The 19,268-nt window shown below is 40.2% G+C and overlaps 1 protein-coding gene across 4 annotated transcripts in view; it reads left to right on the forward strand.

The window, feature by feature from the left end:
- Window positions 1–12,722: 12,722 nt before the first annotated feature.
- The window catches only part of ndrg4 (NDRG family member 4), a 156,300-nt gene continuing 149,754 nt past the window's right edge, over window positions 12,723–19,268 (forward strand). For 2 of the 4 annotated variants that reach the window (XM_048605742.1, XM_048605744.1), the window contains exon 1: window positions 12,723–13,240. The gene's annotated coding sequence lies outside the window, so the exon portion shown is untranslated. Of the gene's footprint in view, window positions 13,241–14,493; window positions 14,601–19,268 lie in introns of those variants that run through there. The other 2 variants (XM_048605743.1, XM_048605745.1) reach the window with 2 other exon arrangements.

A 19,268-nucleotide genomic window follows, 5' to 3' on the forward strand; every position in this document is an offset into this window, starting at 1 on the left:
CAGCAACAGTGAGGGAATGTTAATATCGTTCCAATTCAGGATGCTGAGTGACTTGAAGGGGAGCTTTGATTTGATTTGATTTGATTTATTGTTGCCACATATACAGTGAAATGTATTGTTTTGTTGCTATCCAGTCAAATCATACCTTACGTAAGTACATTAGGGTAATAGGACAGAATGCTGAATATAGTGTTACAGCTACAGAGAAGGTGCAGTGAAAGGTCATCGCCAATATGATGTCCATTCATAATTCAGATAACAATGGGGAAGAAGCTGTTCTTGAATCTGTTGGCATGCAAAATTTTGTAACTTCTGCCTGGTGCAAGAGGGTGGGAGAGAATATAACTGGGTGGGCAGGGTCTTTGATTATGTTGGCTGCTTTTCCAAAGCAGCAGGAAGTATAGACAGAATCAATGGAAGGAAGGCTGGTTTGTGTGATGGACTGGGCTGTTTACACAACTCTCTGTAATTTTTTGAGGTCTTGGGCACAGCAGTTGCCAAACCAAGCTATGATGCTTCAGGATGGGATGCTTTCTATCGTGCATTTACATAAATTGGTAAGATTCATGGCAGACATGCTGATGCTTGCTGACAAACTTCACATTATAATGTTCCCAGGATGCTCCTTATCCTGCTGGATGGCAGGAGGCTCATTTTTAGAAACTGAAATCTCTGAAGCCTAGGTGAATTGCTGCAGTTCATCTTGTAGATGGTACATAATGCTACCACTGAACACTGGTTCAAATTAGAATATACTTATAGAAACAGAAGACAGCAGCAGTTTGGAATTTTCTTTTGCAAATTGAAATTGTTCAGATTATGTGTTAATTTAAATCTGATATCAATAGATTTTTTATTAACCAAATGTATTCAGGGATGTGGTATAAGGGCAGGTATATAGAATTAGGTCACAGTTCAGCTATAATCTTCCTGAATGGCAGAACAACCTCAAGAGGCTAAATAGTTCTCTCCTGTTCCTATGTTCCCACATACAACAGAGGTTTTGTTTTAGTCACGCTAACATCCTCTCACTGACATCAAAGTAACAGATTTAAGTAGTTCCAGCTTATTTGCATTCATCCATCAGAGATGCTGACCAGATTTCATCTATTATGCTTCAGCAAGAGGCAGTGAAAGGAATCTAAATTAGTCAAAATAATGTTGAAAAATAATTGGTGGGGCACCTTTCATCCATGTTGCAAAAGCCAATGATAATACTGGAGAATTTTTAAACTACAGGCAATCTCTGTACTTGTGTACATGTGACAATAAAGGATATTCTATTCTAAATGGTGTATGCTATTCAGCCTTCCAATCTTGTATCATTATTTAAACAGTCTTTTCCTCCTATTGCTTGATATGTCTTTATACCGCTACCTAACAACAGACTGTGGACCTCATATTTTACAAGTTCAGTACACCAATCTTGCTAAATTGGTGGAACTCAAAGAAGAAGGAGGAGGGATTCAGGTTGTGATCTTGTGAACAGAGACTCGCAAACCTGAGGCTGTTTTCCGAAAGAAAGAAAGGTTGAAAGGAGGCTGTTATCCAATATATCCAAGGACACTAAAAATAATGAGTAGTGGGAACTGTAGCCCACTTTCTACCTTAGGGGGTTAGCTGCTGTCATGCCAATCTCTGTCTCCTTTGAAAATGCAAGTATGCAGTTAAATGCCATTCCAATACATACCATTTAACTCCTAGATATAAAGGAACATGTGTGAGAAACAGGGAGATTACCAGTACCCATGAAACAGTATTTTAGTAGAAATCACGTCAAGGGTTCTTACAGCGCATGGGAGTGACCCTACTTTTGAGTCAGGAGGCCTGAGTTCAAGTCCTAACTGCTCCACAGTTGTGTCATCTCTGAATAGATTGATTAGATAATATCTATATGTTACCCTTTCAGGGGAAAGAGAAGAAGAGTGAGGAGAAAATAATGCGGGGAAAAACCTTGGAAAACAAGAAAAAATTTAGCATAGCCAGAAAGGAAGACAAAGATCTCACAGCTAGCGCTGTTTGCTGTTACTTAGCTTTTTCTAGGTCAGCATTTTAAATGTTCATATTTTGACACTAATAGCACTAACTGCAGATTTCATAGGTGAAAATGCATCAGGGGTGTCATTATAATGTTCTTGTCAGAATGCAAAGAGAATTGTAAAAGGTATTGGCAAAGCTTTTAGTCCTTATTCTACACAGCAAGGTCTTATGGCACAATTGCAACTAGTTAACAAAAATGCATTTCTTGTTGAGACCATCAGACTTCAGATATACTGTTAAACCAGTTTATTTGGATAATAACTCTAACAATATCACAGCCTTTGGTCATTCCCATGGACTTCCTTTGTTTGTATCCCAGTCTAAACAGGATTCAGTTCAGAGAGCCATATTTACTGTTTCACCTGTATTTATACACAGGTTATTGTTATGGAGCTGGCTTTTTCTAAATGTCAGGCTCAGTCACACTTAATCTTCGGGGAGCATTTAGTCTGATAGTCTTTAGTTTTGTGAATGTTACATTTCTTGTACTGTGGTCATTAGTCGTTTTGCATTGTTTAGACTTTCAAATACAAAACCTACTTGACATAACTCACATTCTTAGGAACACATGCTGTGTTGTATATTTGCCAATGTGAATAGCTTTGCACTTAAACTTGTGCCGAGGCCAAAGATATCAGCCTCAATTAAAACTTCCAGTCAAGTTTATGCTGAAGGTGAGCTTGTTGATTTGGACTGGCATTTGTACTTAGACTTCTGTTTAAGAGCTGAGTTTACAAGTCATATCAATAACGAAAGGAAGATTTTCCAGAGAAAAAATGTTAAAAAAGAATTTTCAGTTATACACCATCCTGACTTCAAGAAAAATAAAGACTTTCTCTGCTATTTATGTGGAAAATGATCTCAATGGCATGAATAGACATGTATTTCTCTTTCAGTTTTTGCAACATTTCCTAATGTGAGCATTCTTAGTGAAAAATAATTCACTTTACTAAGCTCACAGAAAATAAAATTGCACTCACAGGTCATTTTGTGGATACATGCACCATGTAGTGATTAGTAAAATCGCTGTTGTAATTTAGGAAAAATGGCAGCCATTTGATGCACAGCAAACTCCCGTAGACAACAAACCGATAATGACCAAATCTGCATTTTTTTTTAGTAATGCTGTTTTGGGGCTAAAAATAGGCCAGGATTTTCATGTTCAATCTTTTGTTGCTATCCAGCAATCTTTTAAACACTGGTTTTAAAACAGTTCTTTTTCATCTCAGCCCACAAATTTAAAAAAACACAAAAATAAGAAGCCTCAGTTACCCATTATGAACATACTGTTCTTAGGCAATAGCAGTTCATTATTGTTGTCAATTCCTGCGCATGTTTTGCATAAATAGGTCAGAGCTTTTTTATTTGTAGCTAAGTCGTTTTGTTGAGTGCGATTCATGATGTCCAGGCTGCTATGGCACAAACTGACTTTTCTAATGCAATGTTCCATTGTTCATCTTATAGATTATATAATCGAGATCTTGCCTCTCATGGTGAATTGCTCAGCCAGAAAAGTAGAATAACTTTCCACTGCCGGATCTTCTGGCTTTCATACCACTAGCACCATATTTAAAACCCAGCTGCACAACACTGAGATGCTGAAAGCCAGGAAGTGTCCCTCATACTGTGATCCTTGACGGATATTACTAAACTCATGGTCCAGAGGAAAGGAAATCTTGTCCTCCTCCTTTGTGGACAGGAACCTGGAGGTGTTGGTGAATGGTGTGGTAGAGAGGAGGGCAGACCTTTTTCCTGCAGGTGACCACAGGAAGTCACATCACTAGACCAAGCCAACATAGACCCCAGTTGAATCATGGGTCAATGCTGAGTTCTAGGTGAAGCAGGATGCTCAGCAGGAAAAAGGCCAATGACCTTCTGTGCTCCAGAAGGTTAAGTACCAACATCGGCTGTTTGCTACCTCAGACTGAAAGGGTCACCACCCACTCTAATTCTACCACTGCACAGTCCTCTTATCAAGGGTCATTGATTACACTTCTCAGTATTGTCTGCTTCACAATTGGGCATACTATGGTCAGGCAATAAATGCTGGCCAGCCAGTGACACCACAAGTGAATGTTTAAAAAAAAGTGGACGAGAAAGTATCCCTGCCTGCTGATAAGAATCACCAAGCCTACTACAATTTCAGTTTTTCTTAATATCCGTGTACAACTGAACACTTTTTTTTCGATTACCAAATTACCGTGATATTTTTAACCAGTATCCACTGATACTAAATCACCCGTGTTTCCAATTAATAATCAATTTTCGTTCAAAACCCATCAGGGGCAGTACAATATCACCAAAGCTGAGGGAAGGGTATGGAGAAAAGGAGGGGATTAAATCAATATGGAATTGGAAGGGGAACAATTTCAGATTTTTCTTTTCAATTTCATACCCAGAAGTGCTATCAGACACAACTGAGTGACTTTCCCACCACACAGTTCCAGGGTTAAGCCAATTTAAATATTGGCAGCAGGTGCAACTGATCTTTGTTGGGATGAGAGAAAGAGGAAATATGCTGTGTTTCTGCAGTATCCTGGTTAATCCATTTGTCTAACACTCAAAAAGCCCCTGGTTTGAAACCAGGCAAAAATATTGAAAGAGAGGAGTTTTTGTCAGGAGATTCACTACAGTGTCACTAAGAAGCTCAAGGGGGTGACTGGGGGGGGGGGAGGGGGGAAGGAGGCGGTAAAAATGTTCCCATTGACGTTATTGCACTAAATCCTATTTATTAATGTCCCTGTGTTTGCTGAACTACATTGGCTCCCAGGATGGCATGCTCTGTTTCAAATTTCTCCCTGGCTTCTCCCCTTTCTATTTCTTGTAGCTTCCTCCAGCATCAGATCCCATGCTATTTCTACACTTCCTTAAATCTGATTTATGGCAACCACTTGATTTCAACACTGCACGATTGGTGGCCATGCCTTCAACTGCCTTTGGCTGAATTCTTTCCTTTAACTCTCTGCCTTCCTTTCACCCTCTTCTTTAATATCCTCCTTCAAACCTACCTATTTGACAAATGTTTGATTACATATCCTTATACCTTTTCGGGTGGCTTCTTGTCTAATTTTGTTTGATAACATTCCTGTGAAGCATGGCATCTGTCTTGTGGGATTGATATTTTTCCTGGTTTGTTAATGTAGAGATTTTGATTTCTAGAGTGTACACTAAATACTGTCCTATCGAGGATATCACTCCATTACTTGATTTGGACACAGACACTGATTTACATGATTTATTGTTATTATTATTTTTCCCCATTTGAGGATTCACTGTCCTCTGGAACCAACAGAGCCCCCACTTTATACCTAAGAAAGAGGGATCAGAGAATTTTTAAAATGGTAAATAGCTGTGGGCGAACATTAAAAGCTAGTGTAAGATATTACAAAGTATTAAAAGGCTTTATCTCAGATAAGCCATTGTAAAAGATTAAAGTTATGTATCAATTATTTAAACATTGGTTGTATCACATTTGAAGAATTGCATTCTCTTCCAGCACAACAACACAGGAAAAATGCATTGGCCTTGGAAGGATGCAGCACAGATTTATAAGAATAATATTGGGGATAAAGGAGTTAAATTATGAAGAAAGCTTTGATTAACCAGGCCTATATTTGCTTGATTGAAGAAGATTAAGAATATGAACTATTTGATGTACTGAATATGATTGAAATATTTAATAGAATAGGTAGACTAACTATTTCCTCCAGTGGTGGAGTCCAAACAAGTACAATCGATCCATCCAGGGGTGAAATCAGGAAGACCTGCTTCATACAAAGCATAGTGGAAATTTTGAACTATTCCTCAAGCCAAATGAAATAAAAAATTAGAACTGAGGTCAATTTTTGTGAGTAAGGGTGTGAAAGAACATGATCCAATCTTCCTTGCTCTTTTCAATAGTTAGGAGAACTGATTTTATTTCTGTCAGTAAAGGCATCTTGATATTTAGTGGATTTCTTGACGAGAATTAAGCAGTAATCTTTTGAAAGTTATGGTGAACGTTTGTATTGTTGCTGAATTTCCGCTATTCATTACAATTACGGCATCAGCTGTCAACATAGCTCAAATGCCTTGTTTCTGTTGAAATGAGGCTACAAATTTGAAATATTTTGTCTTCTTTCTGCGTGACAGTTTTGATTTCTCACTGTGGAGTACTTTTGTCCAATGAAGGCCCATTTTCTGATGTCAGATGATCATCTACTGTATCAATGTGATGTTTTCTACTTCCATCAGCAATTATCCTTCAATCTTCATTGCTTGTCTATGCTGTCAAGATCCACTCTTAGCTGTATCTTTCAGAAGGTTACAGAGTTATTTTTGTTTGGCTAATATATGCTAAAGGTATTGGCAAAGTGGCTCAGCAACAGCAACAATAACTTGCAATTATGTACTGCCTTTCATAAAAACCCTACAGTGTGGAAACAGGCCCTTCAGCTGAACAAGTCCGCACTGACCCTCAGAGCATCCCACCCAGACCCATCCCCCTATAACCCACCTAATCTACACATCCCTGAACACTATGGGCAATTTAGCACAGCCAATCCACCTAGCCTGCACATCTTTGGACTGTGGGAGGAAACCGTAGCACCCGGAGGAAACCGTAGCACCCAGAGGAAACCCAAACAGACACGGGGAGAATGTGCAAACTCCACACAGTTGCCTGAAGGTGGAATCGAACCCAGGTTCCTGGCACTATGAGGCAGCAGTGCTAACCACTGAGCCACCATGCCGCTCCCACCAACTATACCCAACTTTACTTTCTTCCTGGGTGACTATTATCCATCTGTGCTTGCTGTCTCTCTGGGCTCTCTCCTTCCCTCACCCCACCTCAACCCCATCCTCAGAATATGTTCTGGGGACCTGGATTCAAATCTTGCCACAGCAGATGGTGAAATTTGAATTTCATTCAAATCTGAAACTGAAAGTCAAATGATGACTGTGAGTTGATTGTCAATTGTTGGGGAAAAAAAACCTATCTGGGTCACAAATGTCTAATTCTTACCTGGTCTGGTCTACATGTGACTTCAGACCACACAGCAATGTGGTTGACTCTTAACTGCCCTCTGGGCATTTAGGGGTGGGCAATAAATGTTGGCCCGGCCAGTGACACCCTCATCCCATGAATGGATATATACATATATTAAAAAAAGGAGCCAATAGGACAAATAACTAAAATCTTCGTCAGAGAGAGACAGCTTTTAAGGTGGGCTTCAAAATGGAAATGGAGAGACTTAGAGGGGAAATTCCAAGGCTTAAATTCTCAATTGCTATAAGTAAGGGCATTGATAATTCAGAAAGATGCACAAGAGCTTTGGAGCAGAGGAGGTTGAGGGGGGAACCTGCTAGAGGTATATGAGATTATGAGGGAAATGGAAAAGGTGAAGAGGAAGCAGCTGATCCGCCTGGTCAAAGGGTCAATAAAAATGGAGTTTTAAAGGGGGCTTGAGAAAAACCTTTTCGCACAGAGGGTGAAAGGGTCTGGAATGCACTGTCTGCAAGGACAGTTGAGGCAGGAAACTTTGCAACCTTTAAATGGTTTCAGAGATAGTAGGAACTGCAGATGCTGGAGAATCTGAGATAACAAGGTGTAGAGCTGGATGAACACAGCAGGCCAAGCAGCACCAGAGGAGCAGGAAAGCCGACGCCTCGGGCCCAGACCCCACTTCTGAAGAAGGGTCCAGGCCCGAAACGCCAGCCCACCCCGCCCCTCCAACGTTGCCTGGCCCGCCGTGCTCATCCAGCTCCACACCCTGTCATCTCTAACCTTTAAATGGTACTTGGATGAACACTTGAAGTGTCACAACATTCAAGGCTATGGGCCTAGTACAGGAAAGTGAGACTAGTATAAGTAGGAGTATATTTTTGGTGGTACAGACTTGATAGGCCAAAAGGCCTCTTCTATATACAGAATGATTGTGTGAGATTGTGTGAGATTGTGCAGAGTTCTCAGAGGGTGGCAGGTTGGAGGAGATTGGCAATAGGGAAGGAGAAGTTCTGGAAAGATTTAAAAGGTGGATGACTCTTTATAATTTGAAGATTTACCAGTCCAAAAGCCAATGTGGTTTGGCAAATGCAAGGACGATGGGCAAACAGGAAGATGCAAGTTAGGATATAAACCACAAGATGTTGGCTGAGCTAAAGTCATCAGAGAGTGGAGGGAGCTGAGAGTTGGGTAAGTCAAGTCTGAAACCAGTGTTAGGGGAGACTCTAAACCAGCTATCCATTCACTTTTTACTGGGGAGCAGGCATGCAAGTATGCCATAGGGATGGAACAAAAACTCACCACACTCACATAGGAATTTTAACTACTGGGTGGGAAGATTGGCCAGTGACTACCCAGTCTGTCTGGGGTTGCCAGCTCATTTTTCACATTATTAGCTGGCTAGGTGACTTCTTCATTGAAATGGGTGGCAACATGTTGCTGGGAAGTAGCAGAAAGTCAGGCAGTTGCAGGTCCAAGTTAAATGCAGGATTTAGGATTTGGGACAGATAATGGTTCACAACTGCACTCAGGACCACAGGACAGGATGTAGGAAAGGTCTGTTCTTATAGGGATAGAAGGCTCACTCCTGATTGAACTTACCTGGATAGGGGCTTATCTTAGTGTAACAATCTATGGTACTACCTACATGTAATTTCAAAAAAATTTGAGTTATTTCAGGAGACACAAGGGCAGATGACCAACAGCTTGGTTAAACAGATAGGTTTTAAGAAATTTCTTAAAGAAGAGAAGTGAGATAGTGAAATTTATGGAGGGCCTCCAATGTTGGAGTGACTAAAATCAAAAGACTAGAATTGAATGAGCACAGATACCTATAGTTCTGGAGAAAAATCCAGAGAAATAGAAGACCATACAGCATTTTCCACCCTGTCATGGTATGGCACCTACACTGTCCAACACACTGGCAAGCTGCTCTGGAAGTACAAACTCCCATATAGGGTTCATTGGAAACGAGCATTGAAACTCTGCAACTAGGACACTTTGTGCACATGCAGAAGGAGCCAGCTGAATGATTGGACCAAGCTGCCTCTCAGGACTGTTGCTTGCTTTCTGAGCACTTGGTCACTTAGCGCTTACTTGCCTGCTCACAGCATCCTTGCTTTGCCTTGTTTTGCTGTGCCAAATGTGCAGTCACAGTCAGACAACTTATCTTACTGGTCAGCAGTCTTCAGGCGTCTTGTTGTAAGAAACTGCACTACATCAATCTTACATCTGCATCTCGTGCCAGCAGTTTATATGGCAGATGCATATGCATGTGCAACAAGCAAATAGTCATGTCACGGAATCTTAAGGGAACAGTCCTCAGTGAAGGCACCTGTCAGTAGGCAGTACTGGACAGTAAGTAAATGGCAGCGACCCCCTAATCAATCCAGGAGATTGGCCACAGTCAGGCATCTGGTAAGGTGTTTTCAGTCAGCGGGTCCGTGCCAGTCTGGGAGTAGGGGTTATCACCATCAGGGAGATGTGCAGATGTCAGGGATCCTGGTACTTTTCATCTGGCTGTCCAGTTACATCACTCAAAGGAGTGGGCCATGGTCAGTCTGTTTTGGATGCGCCAACAGAAAATAAAAGGACTGGGGTTGGGAACAAGGGTGTTGCTGAGCAGGAAGGAGACTTAACAAGCTATGCTATGGAACTAGAGAATGGAACTATGGAACTAGGCTAGGGGAAGGGAGGATAACAATTGTGAAGTATTTGCTTTGGTGGGGAAAAAATCTGCAGACCAAGGAGCACTCACTAATACTTTCCATTGTGCTGGAAATCTAAAGTGCGCAATGGGGAAGAAAATGACTGTGACCGCATTCAGAATGAAGGTAAATGACTCAAATTGTGAATCAGGGGACTAAAGGACTCATTGATGTGAGGACTTTTAAAGGAAAAGAACATTACATACACACCTATGTACTGTACAGGACACTGATCTGCAGGGTCTCTAATCCCTGGCTATCCTATTGTATAATCCCTTATTTGTTGTGCCCAATACATCGCTGACAAACTCATTCACACCAATACTTTTGGACACAGTGGCCAGGAAAGAATAAGGATGTTGTAGGACGAGGGCCAAAAATGTCAGCAGCAGCTTTATTCCTCTTGCTTCCAGATGATGCAGTCAGTTTTTACTACAGATGTCAATCCATGGTACATCCTTTTTGGCCAGGGATTATTCCTCATGCTAGAACATTTACAACTGGGGCTACACAGAGCCACAAACAAACAGATGTAAGATGAAAGCAGTGCCAGTTATAGAAAAGTACAAATTAACATACATTGTGTCGACACCTGTGTCACCAAAGTGCCCTCAATAAGTTTCTTCTTCCTCTCCCTTCCACTACATCTTAATGTAGTCCTTGGTTTTGCAACTGGGGTGGAGGGAGTCTGCTCAGCAGTGCAGTCTTATGCCGTAAGGTTTGATTGGCTGACCGTGAGAGCACTTGTGTCAGGATGGACCAAACATGCTGAGGATCTACTTGATGTGAACTTTCAAGGGTCAGAGAGGGGCAAGGAGGATGGAAGCAGTGTGCCCAGCCACCTCTGGTGTGTCTCGAGTAGAGGCTAGGTACTCCACCTCTACCCTGCTTGTCCAGCCTTCACGCTGCATGAATCCTTCTCCAGTTTGGTACCTTCTGGCATTGCCTTGTCTCCTTATGAGGAAGGGGACCTGGAATACTTACCAGATTTCCTGTCTCCCACTCACCATGCCTTCAGTCCTGAAGACCAGTGGCTGGGGTGATGGAGTGCAGGTGTGTATGCCCCTCCAGCAGAGCTGACAGCTGTACCATAGCGAATGGCAAGAGTGAGAGAGCGGAATGGTTTTAATGGAAAACTTAAACTCCATCTAAACAGTTTCAGAATTTTAGTTTCAAAGTTCTCAATAAAACTTAATGGATTATGATCTGTAAAAACTAAAATTGCATAGTTTCCATGTCAAACAAAAAAAGTGTTGAAGAGCTACTAACACCACCAATGCTTCTTTTTCTTTAGTAGAATTTCTTCTCTGATGTTGATTCAACTTATTGGAAAATAAGTCACAGGCTTTTCCATCCGAATCATGTCATTCTGTAAGAGAACTGCTCCAATCCAAAATCTCTTATAAGAAAGAACGCGGATGCTGTAAATCAGGCACAAAAGCAAAGTTGCTGGAAAAGCTCAGCAGGTTTGGCAGAATCTGTGAAGGATAAAACAGAGTTAACGGTTCGGGTCCGGTGACCCTTCCTCAGAATGTCAGAAGGTCACCGGACCCGAAACGTTAACTCTGTTTTTTTCCTTCACTGATGCTGCCAGACCTGCTGAGCTTTTCCAGCAACTTTGTTTTTGTTCTAAAATCTCTTATGTCTACTGCTTATTTGAAAACCATTTTCCCCAAACTGTCTCTGATAATAAATAACATATTCCAGCAATTTCATCACAATTGATGTTAATTTCCAACCTTTTTGCTGCCTAGTTTCTGTTTCCCACTGTTAAATTACAAGTGAAACTATTATTTTTCAATCCAAAGGCACAAGTTCTAAACTTAGTGAAGTTTGAACATTTTTGACTGTTTCTTCATTTGGCAGTTTCTTCCTCTTCCCTTTAATTCCCTGATGTGACTATGAGGAGCTGATTTGAAATGCAGGATCTGGCACACATCCCCCAGGTGAATTCAGAGTTTTAAACTTTTGTGCAAAGACATCAGGACCCCTGAGCATTCTTTTGATTACATTCCGGAACTGAAAAAATCACTGAGTATAAATAACACAGAATGGGCAGAGTAAAAACATTCTAGAAGAAGACTACAACAGTACACACTAGAAATTTAGAGAATCTTGAGATTAATCCAAACATAATAAGTCAGAGTCTGGTATATCTATGGTTACCAAGTGTAGCAGTATTTAGTATTAATATATTATATATGGTGTTATTTTGAATTCTAAGCCTGCAAACCTTTCTTGACTTTGCCTTCTTACCTAGACTATAAAGCACACAAACACAGTGTGGCATCCAACCACATGATAAAATACGGTGGCAGCTATAGGATCCACTGCATAGTTAACTGGCTGCAGTGAAGTTCAAGAAATAGACTTGAAATCACCTGATGAAGAGAACTTGAAAAATATTTTTTCAAAAAGTCAGTAGTACAGTTTTAAGACCTCCCAGCACCCAGAAAAATGTCACAAAGCTAAACATCTCGGTGAAGAAAACATCTCTAAACAGAAAACTCCTCTAAAAAATCCACCAGAACACTCTTAAGTCTCAAAAGCCTCCCACAGCCAGTAATAGAGGAAACAAGCTTTTTCAAAGAGCAGTAAAAACACACTAGTAATGACTGGGCAGGGAGAAAATCATATTTTGACTTGCTGAATTGAGCATTTAGAATTCTACTCCAAACTGAGCAGGCCACTTAAAGAGTTTAAACAGCTATTAATTGGTTGCCACCATATTCTCTACTGGCTTCCCCACCCGCTAGTTAAAAATACAAAACTTTCCCAAAGGCATTGGGATCTTGAGACAAACTGTAGTAACCATAATTTTTAAATTTTGCATACATCAGTTCACTCCCCCAAAGCCCTTTGAAAATATGGCCCCAGGAGTCTGTAATGTCCTAAGGACTAACTATTTTAATTCCCATTATTGTTTCCATTACCATGTTGAAAAGGCTATATTAGATCCAGGCAATACTCCTCCTTACTCCACTGTTGTTAACTGTGCATACGAATATACAACTTTCATTATTTTATTGATTCATTTTGTTCAACTAATTTATATGTATACATTTTTTAAAAAGAGGCCACAATAAATATGGGGCTGGGGAGAGATGTAAGCAGGACACAATTTTAACTTACTTGAAACCCATCCAGTTAATGAATTATCTGTATTTGCCTGTATCTATTTTGTCATTTATTTTTGAGTATAGATAACACATCAGCTTATTCAATTCTTCAGAATGACTGTTAGTCACTGGTGTATTTGTGTATTGCTGAATTGAGTGGCTGTGAATGTTTTGCTGTTAAGTGGAGACGGGGTCTGAACATCACGAATATCTGCCAGTGATTCTGTAAGGGTGGATGTCTTCTGGCTTCTCTCAGTCTGTGGTCACTGAGGCAGGGCTGTCTCCCGCCCCGAGTAAGTGACCGAGAACCTCCTCACTGTGTGAAACCCACAGTGGCCCGGGGACGATCTCCATTCTGCGGCAGGTCGCCTGGAACCGGGATTTTAAACCGGGTAAGTGGGCCGAAGTAGGCGGAAATTCCCTCGAAACTAAGCTATCTATTTGCAGTCGGGTTAGGATATTGTGTACCGACCTCAGCATCAGTTGATTAACAAAAGCTGCTCGTTGTTGCCGTCTCTTTTTTTTTTATGTCGGGTGCGTTCAATAGCAGGAAGATTTTCGCATTCAAGAACTTCACTTAAGCAGTTGGTGTAAGCTTCGTGTTTGAAGTGCTTCAGTTTCGAGGTGTCCACCTAGTCCTAAAGTCTATCTTCGTTCATCGTTATGAGCTAGATTTCTAAAGCTAAATCGAATTTAAGTTCGAGGCGGTGTGTGTGTGCTTTTTAGAAGATTTTTTTAAAGGTATTCCTTTAGACGTCGGGGCTGTATAATTTCAGTTTAGGGGCCCTGTCCAATAAGAACATGGGACTGGCAGAGCTTTGTTCCTGCATGCTGGGGTAATGGACATTTAACCAGTGGGGATAAACTGGATAATGGACGAGAACAAGATTCTTTTTATTAATGAAGTACGTATTTTGGGGGGAAAAGGTGTAAAATTCATTACAAATAGTTCAAGTTCGACGTGACAAAGTGCAGGACAATTGTTTCTTTCAATACAGCACATGAAATGCGGCACTACACTTGCCATTACAGGTTATATTTACCATAAATATTTGCATTTAATGTCACTTCCTGCAACACCGTGTTGTTCCTCTTGACCTGGTATTTGCACACGCATACAGTAGTTAACACTTCCATACATATTGGCGGTCACAATACGACCAAAACTGAAAGGGCAGAAATGGGTCGGGTGGACAATCATAAAACCATTTTTAATCCTTCATTCCGTTTCCAGATCTTCAGGGAAGTAAGGTTGGAGTTCAGAGTGAGTGCCGAATAGACAAAAAAATGTTATGGCTTTTGTGTTCTAACTTCCCTTTCTTATTTTGAAAAGTGTTAAAGTTCTTTTTTGTTAGTTTATAACTCTTTGGTGGTGTGGGGAGAGAGGCGTCAATGTGTAACTTATCCTTTGAGGAGAGAATGCAGAACCTCTAGCCAAAATATTCTGATCCATTGAGTGCCTAATGTCAAATGCAAGTTGTGGTTGGAGAGAGATACTGACAGGTCGAAAACAGAGATGGGAGTGGAAATGGAGCAGGATTCCTTTCACAACTTGATTACAAATGCTGAAGTATGGAATGCAGCCAGAGAGGAAGGAGGAATTGATATAAACTCAGTAACAAACCTAGCAGAAGGAAACATTACCAATCAGCAAAGTAACAGAGTGAATCAGGAAGCGAGATTGTGCAGCATGAGAATCTAAATATCAAATGATCATTCTGGAAAGAAGAGACAAACGACCCATTTAGAAAGGTGAGGAAATAGAAAAGCAAAGAACTTGTCGAGCAATGTATCTCATGGCAACATTCAACAGAGCAGAGAATGTGGAATAAGGTGAATAGGAAATGAGGAAAGAAAATATTAAGGGCAGAACTTGGGGTTGATAAGGCTTTCTTTAAAAAAGAGAAAAGAAAGAGAATTGGAGCTTTTATCTTGGGAGTTAGAACAGAGGTAATAAAATTAAAAATTTAGTAATAACTCAGTTAGAATACTGAGTTTTTATGCTTCTCACTATAGGAAGGATGTTGCGACTTTAGGGAATAAAGTTGATACTGTAGAATGCTATGAAGATATATAAGAAGTGGCTCCCTTTCTCATTCTAACAATGCAGGTTAGACAATACTGAAATAAGTGTTGAGCTTTGAGCATAGGCTACAGAAGTCTGTTTTCATTAATTGTGGGGTCAAGAATGAAAGGCCTCTGATACAATATTAAATATGAGATCTAGGGCTTAAAATTTTCAGTGTGAGGCTGTAGAATTCATTTCTAGGTTAGTGCTGAGGAAGAAATTATATTAAAATTCAAGACAGTAGATTGAAACATTGGATGAAGGGAAAGGAAGAAAAAGAGGAATTATTTGATCATTAGACGGAGTGGGTAAATATCAACATGGACTGTTTGACCTGAATGGTCCATTTGCATGTATAATTTCTGTGTGGTAACTTGTTGGTGTATAAGCAAGACTGCAGCTTTTCAAATAAAAAGGGCTGTGAAACTTAGTTGGAAGACCAAGACCCTGAATGCAGGACATCACCTGGAATGAGGTGCTGAGATTTTTCACTCAAACAAACAACCCAGGGGTATTAGTTTGGTGATATCAAGCTGTGGTTTGGAAGGCTGGTTTATAAGACAGTGAATAACTGGGGGTCTGAGGAAAGATCACTTGATCCAAAACGTTAACTCTGATTTCTCTCCACAAACACTGCCAGACCTCCTGAGCTTTTCCCGTAATTTTTATTTTTGTCTCTGATTTTATAGCATTTGCAGTTCTTTCGGTTTTTATTTAGTATTTAACTCTCTGCCACTTCTACTCTTGCATCCTTTGTAATAGGTTATGGTTTGGAGTCTCTTCAACAGGGTTCAAATGAAATGGTAAGCTATAGTGCAAAACTCCAATAGTTTTATCATTTCTCATTTAAGTTCAGATGTTAAACTATTGTTTTGGACAATCTCCCTAGTATCTTTTGAAGAATATAATCAATATGAGTTGTTCCTGGGGTTTGTGTTTTGTTTACAGATCAGTGCTCTCTTACAATGGTGTTAACGGAGGTATTTATGTGAGTATTGACAAACTTTATGTACAGAATATGGTGTGAGTTAGAACACCATCCCTTTCTTTTAAATTAAGGTTAGGGTTCCCTGCCTTTAAGCAATTTATCTCCCTGTCTGACTGTCCCTGGAGTGAATACCAAACGCAATTGAGAGGGAAGCTTGATTACCAGTTTTCAGCCTTCTGTTCAAGCTAGTTGAATTAAATTTGGTTGCTAAGAGATGAATGATTATAGACCAGGAATAATTTCTTCCTGCAGGAATGGGGTGGTGGGAGTTTGTTAAAGTCCTATGCCGAAACAGTATATTAGAGATTGATGCGTGAGCATATTGATGATTCTACACACTGGGGCCAGGGCAATGTGCTTTCATATGATTATGACTGAACCTGCAGTCTGTTTTTGGACTGTTATTGGACAGACAGGTTCACTGTGTTTATACACTCGTCTTCAGAATATGGGATTAAGAATGCAATTTCAACTCAGACAGTGGGACAAATAAAATAAAATTTTTGTTAGTACCTTTCTATTATGTTGAAACATCTGTACTTCCTACAATTGTTAACTTTTTTGGAACTGTTTGTTGCGTAGCATTGACTTCTTACAATTTGCTATAAGGGTGCTGCCTAAAATGAATGTGAATGCCCTGAAATTGGTTCCTCTTGCATAAAAACCCACAGTTCAAAAACTCCCCTAATTTAGCATATATTGGCACTAAACAGCCACAGCAGGAATTAGAAAATTTCAAAACTGAGATTGATAGCTTCTTCTGCAAAAAAGGGAAAAATATAGGGTGGGATGGTGGCTCAGTGGTTAGCACTGTTGCTTCACAGTGCCCAGGACCTTGGTTCAATTCCAGCCTTCGGCGACCACATATGTGGAGTTTGCACATTCCCCGCCCTCCATCTGTGTGGGTTTCCCCCAGGTGTGCCAATTTCCTTGCATAGTCCAAAGAAGTGCTGGCCAGGTAGATTAATTATGGGAAATGCATGTTACAGAGATAGTGTGGGTCTGTTTGGGATGCTGTTTGGATGGTTGGTGTAGACTCGAGCCGAATGGCTCACTTCCACTGTGGGGATTCTATAAAGTAACAAGTAGGGCTGAATGGCTTTCTCCTGTTCTTACAAGTGATCTTCAGTACAGAGAATCCTGGATATGAACATGTATATATCATTGCACAGTGCAATCTATTGCTGTGGGAATTACATGGAATTTACAGCAAAGAAATAGATCATTTAGTCCAAAAGAACTATACCAATATTTTTTGTCCACATTCTGCCTTACTTCATCAACATACCCTTTTTTTTTCACTGTATACTTCTCTAGATTTCCCCTGAAATGCCTTTATACTATTTGTCTCAACCACACTTGTTGTAGTATGTTCCAAATTTTATCCAGTAACTGGGTAAACACGTTTCCCTGAGTTCCTTGTTGGGTTTATTAGTGATTTGTCATATTTATAGACTCTTTTGGATTTATCTTGACTTCTTCTATTCTGTCAAACTCCTTCAGAATTTCTACGTTCTTCATTAGTTCATCCGTCAGCATCTTATTTCTGGAGAAAAGAGCTACAGTCTATTCTGTTTTTCACATTTGGAGGTGTGAGGGAAGGCAATAAATTATGTTACCCTGTATTTCTCTCAAGTCTACTGAAAGAAAACATTCTGCCAAAGGAGTTGGTTGACACTATTGAGTTGTGAATTACAGCTGGAATGCTCATGGAAGAGAGTTGAAAATATTCAAACAATGAGACTTGGTGTTTTCAAGCAGCTGCTTGAAGAAGCATCTACTTAACTTGAACATAGCCCAGAGAAAGAAACATCCAGTGGTTACTTATTCAGAGAATCATTTTTCACTTAATTTCCTTTTGCTCATGTGATTCTTATCATAGAATCATACAACAGAGAAGGGGCTTCCTGAACCATCATGCCTATACCAGCTCTGAAAGGGCTATCCAATTATTCCCACGCTCCTCCTGTTCTCCTTAGCTGTGCACGCATAAAAAGATCAAGGAACTGTAAAATGAAATCATGCTGTTTGTTTTGTAACTGCAAGGTAAGGATTACTGACTCTGTGATTCTGTAAAGGTGTTATTTATTAAACAGGGCAAGAGTTACTCATTGATCTGCATAGGATTTCTGTTTATTTTGCAAGGTGAGTGTTATGTACTAAACTGTATGGCATTGTTGCTTATTCTGCAGGCTAATTGTAGTTTATTCAGTCAGATGAACATTTGTTCATTGAATAATTAAGCAGCGCAATGTTACTTTCTCTTGGACAATTGATTAAACAATGGATTATGCCCTAGCATTTTGCCATCATACTCGAGAATAAAATATATTCATTGTGTAAATGAGTGGCATTCTTTAAACAATAGGAAAGCTCTGAGTTTAATTTTATGGCATTTTGCCAATTCAGCAAGATAAGGCTTGTTTATTGCATGTCACCATAGAGTTACTGTTCATTCAGCAGGGACGAGCTGTGTAACCACTAGCAATTGTTCTGCAATAAATCTTAAATTTGACATTTTTTGCCTGGAAGTACCTATCCCCAATCAATTAATAGAAAGGAATTATTACAAAATCAAGTATATCAACGATGCCTCCTAATTTTGTATTAGTTTACAGTGAGGAAGGTTATCAAAAATTACAGAGGGATCTTGATCAGTTGGGGAAGTGGGCTGAGGATTGGCAAATGCAGTTCAATACAGGTAAGTGTGAGGTGTTGCACTTTGGAAAGTCAAATGAAGGTAGAATTTATACAGTAAATGGTAAGATCCTGAGAAGTGTTGTGGAACAGAGGGGCCAGGGTGTACAATCTCATAGTTCGACGAAAGTGGCGTCCCAGGAGGCAGGGTGGTAAAGAAGAAACTTCACATGCTGGCCTTCTTCAGTTGAGGCATTGAGTATAGGAGTTGGGTTGTTATGTTACAGCTATATAAGTCGTTGGTGTGGCCGCAATTGGAGTATTGTGTAAAGTTTTGGTCGCTTATTATAGGAAAGACATAATTAAACTGAAAAGTGTGCAAAGAAGATTTAGGAGGATATTGCCAGGACTAGTAGGCCTGCGTTATAGGGAGAGGCTGGCCAGGATAGGACTTTATTCCTTGGAATGTAGGAGAATGAGGGGTGACCTTATTAAGGTGTATAAAATCATGAGGGGCATTGATAGGATTAATGTGTATAGTCTTTTTCCCGGGGATGGGGAATTGAAAACTAGGTTAAGGTGAGAGGGAATAGATTTAAGAAGGACCTGCGGGGCAACTTTATGCAGAGAGTAGAGATAACAAGGTGTAGAGCTGGATGAACACAGCAGGCCAAGCAGCATCAGAGGAGCAGGAAAGCTGACGTTTCGGGTCTGGACCCTTCTTCAG

This window comes from Rhincodon typus, chromosome 15 (assembly GCF_021869965.1).
Source record: "Rhincodon typus isolate 14 chromosome 15, sRhiTyp1.1, whole genome shotgun sequence".
Classification (NCBI taxonomy): domain Eukaryota; kingdom Metazoa; phylum Chordata; class Chondrichthyes; order Orectolobiformes; family Rhincodontidae; genus Rhincodon; species Rhincodon typus.